The following is a 13360-nucleotide window of genomic DNA, read 5'->3' as shown; positions in this document are numbered from 1 at the left end:
ATTACCAAAGCTTGGTGCATAAAAATATTCAATAAGCCTCAAGGAACTGTTATCTCAGTAACAGCTATCTCAGTAAGTACTGAAATGCAAACCTATGCTCAAAATGTATTTTAAAAGTTTAAAACTAGTAAAGTGAGTTTGAGGTATGGAAGCTTATCTGCCATCATTGTTATTGGGAGAAAAACCTGTATGATGGGATGGTGGTGGGGGAAGAGAAGGAAGACGGCAGAAAGAAGGAAAAAAGCAGCACTAGTCTTTGATTTCATAAAGACAGCCTTTTAAACTAACTTTAACAGAAAAGAACTTCACCATTTAATGCTTGAATACTCTGAAAATTAATTCCATATCTAAGGATGATAAACACTGAGGTTCTGCAGAATCTTGTTGCTGTCGTACCCAAAACCAGATGAAGTCCCACTTTAACTGTGAAACTCAAAATAAGAACCGAAAGTAGCATTTCAGAAGTACTCCAGAAAAGCAAATGGTTGGGTTGACATTTAATGCATTTTATTAATTGCTTCTAGGCATTAAGGCTTCAGGATGTCATCTGAGGCTAGAGACCCCTTGGCGCCAATATTAAAACAGCAGCTTTCAAAGCATCTCTAGCAACTACTGCTAACATCGACATCCAGAGCTTAAATCCAGCCTAACGCTAATTTTAGTCTTCTGCATAAGATTTCAGGACAAAAATACATCGTGAAATACACCAAAAAATAACTGAGAGAAAACAGAGTAGAAAACACAACTTCCAAACAGAACAAGAACCCCAGACCATTAGGTTTTCTGCTGAGATACCACTGATAACTGGCTAAGAAATAATAACCTGTAAATCCAAGCAGAAAAGTACAACTTTATCCTTAGCCAACAGGAAGCTGGGATTCATCAGGACAGAAAAGAAGTTTTGGAAAGCACACTGGAAAAATACCAACCATCTTTGTTGAAGGCTCACCAAAAGCAGTCAGCAGATTTCCACATCAATACTTTATCGTCACAGCAATAGCATAAAGGCACATTTGCAACCAAACCCCGCATTTCACTAACATCTCCAGCAATCATGACAGTCATCAAAAAAGTCAGTTTTCCTCAGGTTTCAGTGGACAACATGCAAAGTTTGACAGAAAACATCTCCAGGCTTTGCAGACTTGGAAGAGGAAAAAAAAAGTGCTAATAATGCAATTTACGTCACATATTTCCTATGACTGCCTTTTTACAAACATTTTTCAACTTACTGTACAAGCTTAAATGCTCCCTCAGCTAGAACAGCATGACTGTTTGCTGGATTACATGTTAAATCTGATTAGAGAAATGACCTATTTTTAAATTAACCCAGCAAGAAGAATATGGTTATTTTTATAAACCAAAAGCCCTTTTACTACACAGTTCTACAATCAGTTCCAACAGCACACGAGAAAAGTGGCAGCATACAGATGAGAAAAGGTGTTAGAATACAGAGCTGCTTCAGCTACCAAAAGACAGACATAGCCAATGTACAAGTCAGGGACAAAGTGTGACTTGGGAAGGGGCACACACCTATTTTTTTAGAAGAGGCACTTTGGTCATTGTGGAAACCAGGACTACTCCAATAAATGGCCATTCTGAAAGAATATCAAACCAAAGGATTTTCGGCCAGGTTATCAAACATTGTCATAGACTGAAAAAGGTTACATCTGAATTGAATGACAGCTTTTGCTTAGGTGTGACCTCTAAAGCAACTCCTTTGGTAGAAGTAGATAAGCTCTTCAGCTTTCTAATGTACACTAACTGCTGCCAGGAACTTGAGGGACTACGGGCAAAGAAAAAGGAAGCACTTTGAACTGACACCACAAGGATCTCAAGACAGATTTGCTTGACACACACACACACAAACACAAAAAGAAATTATATTTAATTCTTACAATTACATGTCTCAACTAAGCTAGAAACCTTGTTTAGTTTATCTAAGATAAGTAACTTGTAGCCAGCATAAGAAACCCAGAGCCAGCTTCCTCCTGGTCTTCATTTGCAATATTTACTCTACTGTTCAGTACACAGCAGTATCACAAACATACATCATGGAAATACCAATACAAGAAATACAGACAATGAGGGAGAATTTAATTCATACATTTTGAGAGCCGAAAGACCCAGCAGAGCATAAAGTATATTCAAAATAATTTGAAAACATAAAGTAAATACAGTGAACATCTGTTCAATGATGTGCACATTTGTTTTAGGAACATGAATTGAACATAAGCCTATGACTTGGCAAAATTCTTTTTCATAAAATAAAATAAACCAGCACAAAAGAGCATTTACAGAGCTGACAACTGCTCTTCTTCAAACATATTTTATCCCCCTTCATTTAGTCATTCCAGACTTTTTACTTAACATTCTTAGACTTTAGTTCCTATTTAAAGAGAGAAAGAAGAATCTTCAGAGCAACTTGGTCTCTTGCCTCAAAGCACTAAAAGCTTTATTACTGCACCTCTAGCAGAAGCTGAAGCATTGGTTCCCCTCACCTAGAGGCCACCACTTCCACAGATAATGAACCATAGTCACTTTTGTGAGTGCTCCTTGTCTATTTTAATATTAACTCACCTAATTTCACCTAATCAGCCTCAGAAGTAATTAAATCAGCTCATTTGATACTGATACACTTGCATATTTGCTTGTCATACTCAATTCTAAAGCAATGAAGGACAATGATGACGACCCCCTGAGTTGTCAACAGTTAGCTTCCACTGCTTTTTCCAAACCCAACACAGGTCTATGCCCTCAGCCATGTAGGGAGCAGAGCCATCTACAGATAAATTAAGAAACAAATAGTGCAGAGCCTATTTCAAAGTTTTCATTAAAACTCTGCATTAAGAAAAATAATACTAAAAGCAAGAAAGAAAAACATCACAACCAAAAAACCCCAAACCAAACAGTCTCTTCTGAAGAATGCACTTTTGAGAAAGCAGCTTTCTGAAAAGAAAGCTATAATATTCTCAGTCTACAAACCACTCACCCTTCTGATGCAATCACTGCACCTAATGAAAGCGATGCTTACTAGCAGTCAGCCACTTTTCATTTTCTGTTACCAAATGCTTGCAAAGAATTGTTGATTTTACCCCGAGGTGGCCTTCTTCAAACCAAAGGAAAAGAGGCTTTCACATTTCATAATATAATCAGGAAAAAAAAAAACAAAACACACAAGAAAACCTGTAGGGTTTTTCCCTTCAAGCTTTCAAGAAAGTCCATGGTGCAGGAAAAAATAATTACTTCAAAAGTATTAAACTCTTACTGTCTTATGGCCAGGATATCCTACACCATCATTAATAACACCTATTCAAACAGGTAAACATATTTCAAAAACAGTCACCTGAACATCTTCTATCACATACTGATAATTTCTTTGAAGCATTATAGAGAATTATATCTCATCTGTATAGCAATTACACACTGCCATATGACACACAGAACTATAATAAAAGTAGTTGTAGGTCAAATAATAGCAATGACTTGTAAAAAGAACCTGCCTGGTCTTTATTCTCAGAGAAGGGGGGGGGGGGGCTTACTGGTCAAGTACTTTATGACTCACAGTACAGTATATTAGAAATTTTCTATGTATTCTTTAGAATTGAGAGATTGCCCTTGTAGCTCAGTAGGCAGCTCTCCTGTTTCTGGCCTACAAGGTCATAGTCCCTGCTGAGGAAACTTAACAAGTTCCATCTATAAATAGAATGGCATTAGATGCTGCTACTCTAGCAAGGGTGGTGGCCTTTAGACAAGAAATTTTTATGTTTTCATCCGTTCCGATACGAAAAAGGAATTGCACATAGAGAGACACAGGATATAAGGCTAAAGATGAATGACAAAGTGGGCTCCAAAAGCCATTGTAACTTCAATTAATATGAGACTTACAATTCCAGCATTATCAAACTACAATAAAGGCTAGAGAAGAATGCAAGAACAATTATTTTCCTTCTCAATGAGCATAAGTAATTAACTAAAATCACAGACTTTATAATATTTGAGACTGAAAAGAAACCTCCTAGGTACTGTACAATCAAAATTTGACTTGCAACACCAAGAGACAACCTCAATATAAAACAAACTCTGGAGTTCCTTTTTATTAGTAACAAAAAAATTTGAGCATTCACAGCTCTCATCTTACTCTTTCTGAAGAAGTATATCCTTGAGACATTTACTTAATTATCAGGCATTAAAATGATATCACTCTGCAATGTTAAAATTTTTGCTTCTCATACCCATATATTTGGGGCACCTTATTCTGATCTCAGAATAACAATTACTTGTGACAAGTTTCAGAATAAAGCCTATTTAAAACCCGTACTTGAGTTTATTTGTACTTTAAACTGTAGTTATGTGGCCTTAGAGGAATATGGATTAAAGCCCAGGTACCTCTTTCACTCAGCTTGGCAATGTAATGTACTGTTGGATAAAGACAAAGGCTAACTCAGAGCGCAGACAATTTTCCAGCACCTGTTCCACAATCTGCACCCACAAACCCAGGAAAACAAACTCACTCCTCTGTGGGAGACAAAGCTGTAAACAGCATACTGCAAACAGTTCTGAGGTATAAACATGTACGTTGTGTTCATATACACACACCAAAAGCAAAGAAATCCCAGCAACAAAACAGGAGGTGATGGTGATTTTACAATGTGACTTCCTAGATCTCAGAAACACTAAGATTATGCTCCAGTAAGAACAATGACAGGTCTTGCAAAATTCTTCTGCAATAGTTTAGCTTAGGTTACTGTCCCTCCTGTATTAATCTTATTTGCCCAAGTGAGAAAACTGATAAAAGTTTTCCACAGCTGGTTGAATTAAGCTAGTTGATTCCTCACTGGCACTGACCTATTGAACACGATGTGGGTATTCAGAACATCTTCCTCTTGCAGGTTTAGGATTAGTGGTAGCACTATTTGAAGCTGCACATTGGAAGATTTGGAAGAATCCCATCCTTTAAGTCCACTACCAATATCTGGGCCAATAATGTACTACAAAAGTAGCGTCCAAAATGCACACAAAGCTCTTTTCTGCTCTTCATGTTCTTCTACAAAGTAGACTACAACAGACAACTGCTTTGCAGCATAAGCCTTCATCCTAGAGCCTCTTCCCATATCATTGTATTTGAAGAGCAGGCATGCAAGAAAGGTAAGAGCCATTGTACCACACCATGGGATGCCTGGTCTCACACGTAACCTACTCCCAATTTCACTTACATCCACTGTCTCTCCTGCTGGATGCTACACAAATGCTTACTCCAATCCTATGTAGTTATTTCTCAAGAAGCTTCTTGGAGCAGTTGTCTGTATGTGGATTTCTTCTCCCTGCCAACACTTTTTCTGAGCAAAAATATCATTGTGCTTCCATCCTTGGATCAAGAGAGAAAATCCAGCAGCGGTAGAGAGCACTAGCTCTTCAAGATAGCTTAAGGCTATTACATGACACTAATGACAACTGCATGTGTTTCCCTGCAACAAATCTTTTGTTAAGGCAATCCTTCTTGAACAGTAGTCTTTCAGGACTCATTGTTTCTTCCAATCTCTTTTTTTATTGGACATTTTGTGGGTTAGATTTGGGGGGTTTTGGCCTCAATCTGATTTTTGTGATTAAAAGAAAAAAAAACAAAACAAAACAAAAACCAAACAAACAAACAAACCCCCCAACTTTATTCAAATGTGTTTCCTTTTGGCTGCCTCACATTATTTAAAAGGGGAAGACCTGTATGCATACAGAATTCCTCTATACAACATTGTCTGCTTCAGAACTTAGCTTAATCTGTTTTCAGCAGGCACCTGCCTGCCCCAGTCTTGTTCACTACCACACAGAATGTGGTACAGTATCAAGAAAAATGCTGAGTCCTGATCAAATTCAGCTAGTGGTCATTACTCGTGCAATCTCTTTCTACTTGCAGGTATAGAAATGCTGTAAGGAGGAGAAATCCAGTACTTCATTACTTCTGCTCATATCATCTAAACTAACAAAAGGTCTGAAGTAATATAAAGCTAAGCATCCTCTGAAAAATCTGCCTCTCCTGCAGCAAAAGCATTTCCTTTTTATATAACGAAAAACTAATAAGCAAATGTATACACATCTCTGAGAATAATTCTGTTAGCCTCCCTTCCCTTTCAAGATGTGGTCTTCATGTCTGAATGCTGAGGTAAAATTAACACATGGCCTAAGACAAACTACCTCCAAGACTGGTTTGTTTCGGTGATCTGATATTCTGAAATTGCAACACAATGCAAAAGCAGTCTTGCTAATAGAAATTAGTTCAGTTTTATTAAGATTTTGCTAAAAAGGCCAGAGTTTTTATCGCAACTTTGAGATAAAAACAAAGAAATGAATGTCCTAGCCAAAGCCTCTTCCCAGAATCAAACCACTTTACAATTTAAATAAAAACTGCCTTAGGTTAATACAATAAAGTTTTCCACATGGCCACAATCACCACTTCAATTTGAAAGCTTTCACAATTTCTGGTTTTAATACAGAGAAGTCACTTAAAACTAATTGGAAGTTCAGCTGAACTGTGAGCTACTCCAAATATTTTATTAAATGTTAATTTAGTTACTCTAACAACAAATAAGAAGGAAGAGAAAAATCTCATTAAGAACTATTATCTACTCAACAGCATACAGAAATACATCTTTATTTTGTAATATTAACAAACTTTATATGTTCAAACTACTTTTAAGCTTTGGTAGCTCAGGAGTAAAAGGTCTGTATTTGTAAACAAGGAACCCTAGCTTTAACAGGTGACAATTACGTACAGTTATTATAAAACAAAAACAATGCACCTTCGAATAACTGAACTGAAATATATGAAAGACAAAATCTGGTAGGACAGCTATGTTTACATCATTTCACGTTCAATTTTGACACATCATAAAGATGAAAAAACAGCTTCACATATTAGAAGTGACACAGCCAAGCTACATCTGCATAAACAGAGTTACCATGATTACCAATGCACAGAATATACATGCTGACGGGAGGAGATGAGACTCATACTTTGTTCACCAAAATACTACTACAGTGGAGTATGGCTAAGTGATATCATCATATGCCTCCTCTCTGTAGCAGTCAGCTCCCGGAAGCAGCAATCAGCAGGTACAGTTCCTTCTTAGAGAACATGGGAGAGGGGGTGGAAAATGCACTATCTCAAGTACATAAAAGCTACAGAATGACTAGAATCTTCATGCAGAAAATACACACATTTTAATAGAAAAATCAAAAAAATAAGTCAGAACAGAGGATGCATCTTACCCAGTTAAGTAACTTTGTCATCAGCACTGATTTTTACAGGCAAATCAAAACACTAGCAGTATTACTGCGAGCTCCCAATAACCCTCCCAATAATAAAAAATAAAGCCAAGTCAAATGCTGAGCAAAAATCAGTACAAATATTGTCAACTCACTTTTGATCTCAAACAAGAATAAACTAGACTCCACTTACGTGATTCATATCCATACAAGTTTTAAATTATATCTATTACAGAAGTTACCTAAAACCATGAAGGAGGCAGAACCCCAGGGTGTACTAATCATTTCCAGTTATAACAGACATAAAACCGGAGTAAAAGCAATTAAAGCTCCTTAGGAACCAATTCACATTGGTCACATCAGTCACCTCTATAAGACTGCAGGGGATGTTTACCTAGCGTCATGGTTCTTTCACTCTTGCCACAAAGAACAACATTTCATGGATTACCAGTTGCCAAGCTCCCCATCCTGCCCCTAAAAGGCAGCTGAGGAGTCAGAGCACTTCCAGGCACAGGAGCAAAGCAAGAGCTCCTCACCCCTTCCTGCCTGCACTCTGCCAGCACTGTGTCACCGCAGGCAAGTCACACTTTCCTCTGCACATCTGTAAGGCTAAGTGATGGCATGCAGGTGATCTCTCAAGTTCTGCCACAAAAGCCAACACTGACTGCCCTACTTCAAACACTGGACATCAAACCCTAAGGTTTTTTAATTTATTAAAAAGGAGCATTTGATAACAAAGTACTTTTACAGACAAATCTCCTTCCAATTTCTGTAACTTAGAAGAGAAAGACTGGCTTTCATCAAAGAAACTAAAAATAAGAGAAAAATGTGGAACGTATTTTCTAAAAAACTAGGACTTTGGGATATCAGTGGAAAAGGAAACCTAAGAACATTAAGAACTCCGGCTACTTATCATCCAGTACATTCAAAAAACTTTTCAGAGCTGTAGCAGGGACTAAATGCTGACATCTACAATTTTCTTCACCAAAGCATTATTTAAGAGTAATTTATAAATTTACACTTGTAACAAGGCTGCCACTTTTAGCCCACCATACAAAGAAAGTGATTTTCCACACATACTTGTGACTGAACCGCCATAAAAGTTGAAAGGTGGTTAAAACCCTGCAACTTGGGAAGAAACACTGCTACAATCTTCAAACAGCCTGCCTTCAGCCACTGCCAAAACATTGCTGCCCCAGTTAAAACCATAATACACTGAAACATGGTATATTTACAGTCAAATGTTTCAGATTAAACAGTGAAACTTGGAAGATTAACAAAGCTGTAACTACTTTAAAGCATGTGTCACATTACTATGGTACTAATGCTATAGACACCACTATCCAGAACAGAAAACCATTTATAAATTAAGTTTCCCATTCATTCAGCCAGTTAAGTAAGCAAGTGCATCTGTCTGAGGCTTTCACCATTGGATTTGGCCAAAAATAAAATATACCCCTGCCCCTAAGAAACTGGGATAACCTCTGAAATATTTTTAAGTGTACTGAAATCAAATGGTATCTTTTAAATGTGTCGTGGTTTAAACCCAGTCAGGTAACTCGTTCGCTCACTTCCCCCCCTTTTCTTGCCCTCCCCCTGCTCTCGGAGGGACGGAGAGGAGAATCAAAAAGAATGCAATTCCCACGGGTTGAGATAAGAACAGTTTAGTAACTAAGGTATAACACAAATCACTACTGCTACCACCAATGATAATAATGATAAAGGAAATAACAAGGGAAGAGAATACATCATCTCACCACCAGCCAACCGATAACTCGCCCCCCCAGACCGACCAAGCTCTGACCGATACCTCCTCCAACCCTGCAGTCTCCCAGCCCTTCCGGCTAACTCCCAGTATGACGTGCTGTGGTATGGAATACCTCTTTGGTCAGTTTGGGTCAGGTGTCCTGTCTCTACTTCCTCCTGGCTTCCCCTCCTCCCTGGCAGAGCATGAGGCTCACAAAGTCCTTGGCCAAACCAAAACATCGCTTCTTATCAGCTCTGTTCCCGAGCTGAAAGTCAAAACATTGCACTGCACCAGCTACCAAGAAGGGAAAAAATGACTGCTACTGCTGAACCCAGGACAAAATGTCATTCATTTTCAGTTTGTACACTTTAATCGAAAAAGAAATATACAGGAAGTATCAAAATCCAAGAATGTAATTCTGTATAGGAAAGCTTATTCGCCTTATTTATTGAGCTAAAAGACTCTACTTCATGCTGTTACTATCATGCACAAAAATACAGTGGTGCTCAACACAAACTTGCCTCTCTTCTACTTGCCCTATTACCTTACTACATGCTGTTCTCACACACGTTGCTGCTTCTTTAGACATATTAAAATATGTTAGACATAAAACCAATGTTTTCACTGATTTAATGAACACTGTGTCTCCCAGGCAAAATAACAGTGTATCCAGGATGTGGAAATTTGAAGGCTGAAAATCCATAACCAGTTCAAGGTGGAGATACATTTATTTTTCAAATGAAGTACAGAATTAGCCAGACAGAAATAAATGCAGTTTTCCCTCAGCTTTACGCCATGCAAGAAACAGTCTCGGTAAACATCACACAGAACTTTCACAGTTCCAACAGAAACGTAGTTATAATTACTTTGAGAGTACTACAGCTGCAGCTCACCTATGCGTCCTGTGGTGGATAAACTGAAGAGGCAACAACCTTCTTCAAAAATCATCTCATAACACAAGAAGGTAATAACAGTGATTTCTGTTACAGCAGCTAAAAAAACCCACGACCTTTTGTCGTAAAGAAAACAGTTTAATACATTCTAATGAATGAAGGAAACAGGATCAAAACCTTTAGCCTAGGACTAAAATACATTCAGTGAGATTCCCAAAGTTTGCCTTATCATACTGAACAAAAGCTCTCCATTCCTAGATAGCTACTTCCCTGCCCATCATTGCCTTAATACAACTTGAGTGAGTTAATTCTCAAACTGCTTTTTCCAAAAATGCCAACTGAACCAAGCTAGTCAAAGCCTTAACAAGCTTTTTCTTCAATATACTCAGGCATGCGGACCTTGAAATCTACATCACAAAACCCCACAATGATCCGCTTCCCATACTAGCCATTGTAGTGCATACTGCAACAGCATAAAGACAGGGAGGTTTCAGTGCTCGAAGGTGAAAACTGGTTCCAGATCAATTCAAAACCTTAGTGAAAACAAGCACTAAATGTTGCATGCTTTGAAAAAGCATGGTCCACAGATCACTTCCTACTTCAGCTCTTTAAGATTTGCACTCATTCTCATATCCTCTGCATCTTCAGCAACATCTCCTTTCCAGCTGGTTGGTATACAAAGCCTCACCTTCCAGTCCACTATTACCCCTTAATAGGAGCAACCTGCCTGGCTTCCTTTTAAGTTAGCTTCCACCAGACTGCATAGGTTCAGCGCCTACCTCTGAAAAGTGACAGCCTCGGGGCACTGGTTCCTAAACACACACAGTCAGACCATTCAGAACTTGGAGCAAACCCTGGCAAAAGGCAACAAACTAGTTCCTAAACACACAGTCCCTCCAGAACTTGGATGAAACCCCGGCAAGGGGCAACAAAGAAGCTCCATCCTCTCAGGATCTGGAATGTTTACGGATATACAAAAACAGTTTACATAGTTTCTGTATCTGATACAAACTGCAAATTGCAGGTATGCCAGAGACACATAAAAAGGGAATTGTAGATTTGAAGCAATTTCGACAGGTGAGTGGGTATAAAAACATTACAGCATTTTAAAAGTTTTATACATTTTTATAACATAAGTTGGCATGGTATGTTGAAAACTTCAGTGGGTTACAGGCTTTAACTAGAGCCTGTACTGTGTAACCAATAGATTCTTTTATTATTATTCCTTTACTAGAGGGCTATTAGTAGCTTTTAGTGCCAAATTTTCAGTTTTATAGTACTGTGGGGAAAAGGAAAGTAGAGCTAATATGCACTTTGCGGGGGGGGATCAAAAACCAGAAAGTTTCACATCTCTCAACCACAAAATTCTGCATTAGCTTTTTATTATTCCTAAGTAGTATTTTGAAAATACTTTGTGTTTATTGGGCAGTCAACACACAGAATTTCTACCTCAGTTCATCACTAGCTTGTGTTCTAGTTAAAACATCTAGCACAGCAGCATAAGAGATAAGGTTAAGATTTTAAAAGGAAAAAGTGCTATTTAAAAAGTAATTCCATTATCTTTCATGCTCCCAAAGAAGAACAGCAACAATTCTTTTATAACCATTACATTTCAGAATCCTTGAAAGAAACTGAAACATGTAACAAGTAAATGAAAGACTAGATTAGAAGAAATTGATGCTATTACAAAGTAAGTGTCCAAATGGTTTAAAAACCCACAACAATAATCTCATTCCTCTCAATCCCTATGAAAAAAATACAAACGGTGTTAACTGTCACAACAGCTACCCAAAACAAATGCTTAGGATTTTCAACATATAGATTAAAATGGATCTTCTCCACTGGCTATTACAATAATCTGTTCCTTAATAAGCATTTATGACACAAGCATCAAAACAGAGCAAGTATAATGAGTTTATCACTTGTTCTCAATTGACACCATGCAAAACAGTAATCACAATGACAGGCTAGCAACAGGGTTTGGAGGAACTGATCCCCCATTTTTTCTAGGGACACTATAGCAATCATTCTTGTGTAGTTACAAATATTTAAAATATACTGATGTATTAACACAGACTTCACATATTGAATTTATTCCTAAATGATGCACAAGTTCAAAAGACTTAATTCACTCTATCCAGTAAAGATCTGACCTCACCTTTTCAAAACATCTTAAATACTATTAACTGCTTAGCTACAGTCAACAGTTTTCTATTCTACTGAAAGCATGTGTTGAAAGACTTTAAACAGAAAAGAGTACTACTAGATAAAAAAAATAACAAGGCCAAATTTGCAAAGGAGAAGTAATGCTCCACCCTGGGACAGCTTCCAGGTACTAGAAGACCTTAAAAAAGTCCACTGTCCCCAGCAGCACGCCCTACTTAGCAACAGTATAAGCCTATGAACATATTACCTTTCCCCACAAAGTTTGCCTCACTTGATTGAAAACACAGTACCAGTACTCTGCACCAAATCATTGTCTACGTGTTCTTAATGCATAAAAAATTGCATTCGACTGAGGTAGAATACTTACCTACTCACCAAGCATACAGACTGTAGAGGCACATCAGGTCAATGGTCTATATAGATATGCTTCAAAAAACAAGCTCATGAGAACAAGGGCTCTAAGCATCTAAATCAATACTATCAAATAGTAATACTGCATATGCCTTTGGATTTTGTTTTAGAAACAATCTGCCCACAAAATAACTTTTTGCTCCAATCACAAAATAAATTTCATTGTTGTTCTATTATTTCATCACTTACTGTATAATAATGGACAACCAAAAGACAGCAACAAAGGTGTCTGGTTTCCTCAAATCTGAGCAAACATTATCAAGTTCAATCTTTCCAGACCAGAAGCCGTTTTCAACACTCAGTGCATTACAAACCAAGATACACTTTCAACAAGCTGTTAAGTGCCAAGTTCGTAAGTGCTGTTAATATGACTCTGAACGCCATTTCTGCATTGTGGTAGCAGGTGATGACAGAAAGAATCAAAGCCCTTGGTCTAACTGAAAAAAGTTCATAATTCACAGAAACAGGGGCAGGGCGGTGTGTATTCAAGACTCAGTAAAACTGACACAGAAATCAGGAAAGAAAAAGCGAGGCCTGCCCTGTGAGAAACAGAATTCCAGAGTCTGCTACTAGTTCCATGTTTTCATTTTCTACTTCCATTTCACCCTTTTATTATCACATTCCATTCCTCCCCCTTCATAAAACTAAACAAATCAACTTGCATGCACTGCTGGCAGAAGAAAATAAATTATTACTGCAGACTTCTAAAAATCCAGTTTCTTTTTAAGTCTTCAGCACAATGCCAATGAAGAAAGAAGCACCCATCAGATAGAAGAGGAAAGGATTTGATCTGAATGGTAAAAGTTGAAACTGTAACGCGTATTTTTTTCCACAGTTCTTGAGTACAGTAATGCTGTCCTTAAGCTATAGAAAGAACATATAAATA

The 13360-nt window shown here is 37.8% G+C and overlaps 1 protein-coding gene across 2 annotated transcripts in view; it reads right to left on the bottom strand.

Moving 5' to 3' along the window:
• Positions 1 to 13360, bottom strand: part of OLA1 (Obg like ATPase 1) — a 102527-nt gene that overhangs the window by 76846 nt on the left and 12321 nt on the right. The gene's annotated exons all lie outside the window — the stretch shown is intronic.

Source organism: Pezoporus occidentalis, unplaced genomic scaffold, assembly GCF_034315485.1.
Source record: "Pezoporus occidentalis ecotype Australia unplaced genomic scaffold, CSIRO_AGI_Poc_V1 ctg184, whole genome shotgun sequence".
NCBI lineage: Eukaryota > Metazoa > Chordata > Aves > Psittaciformes > Psittacidae > Pezoporus > Pezoporus occidentalis.
Note: the sequence above shows the minus strand (reverse complement) of the source record. Positions and strands in the feature narration are given on the sequence as shown.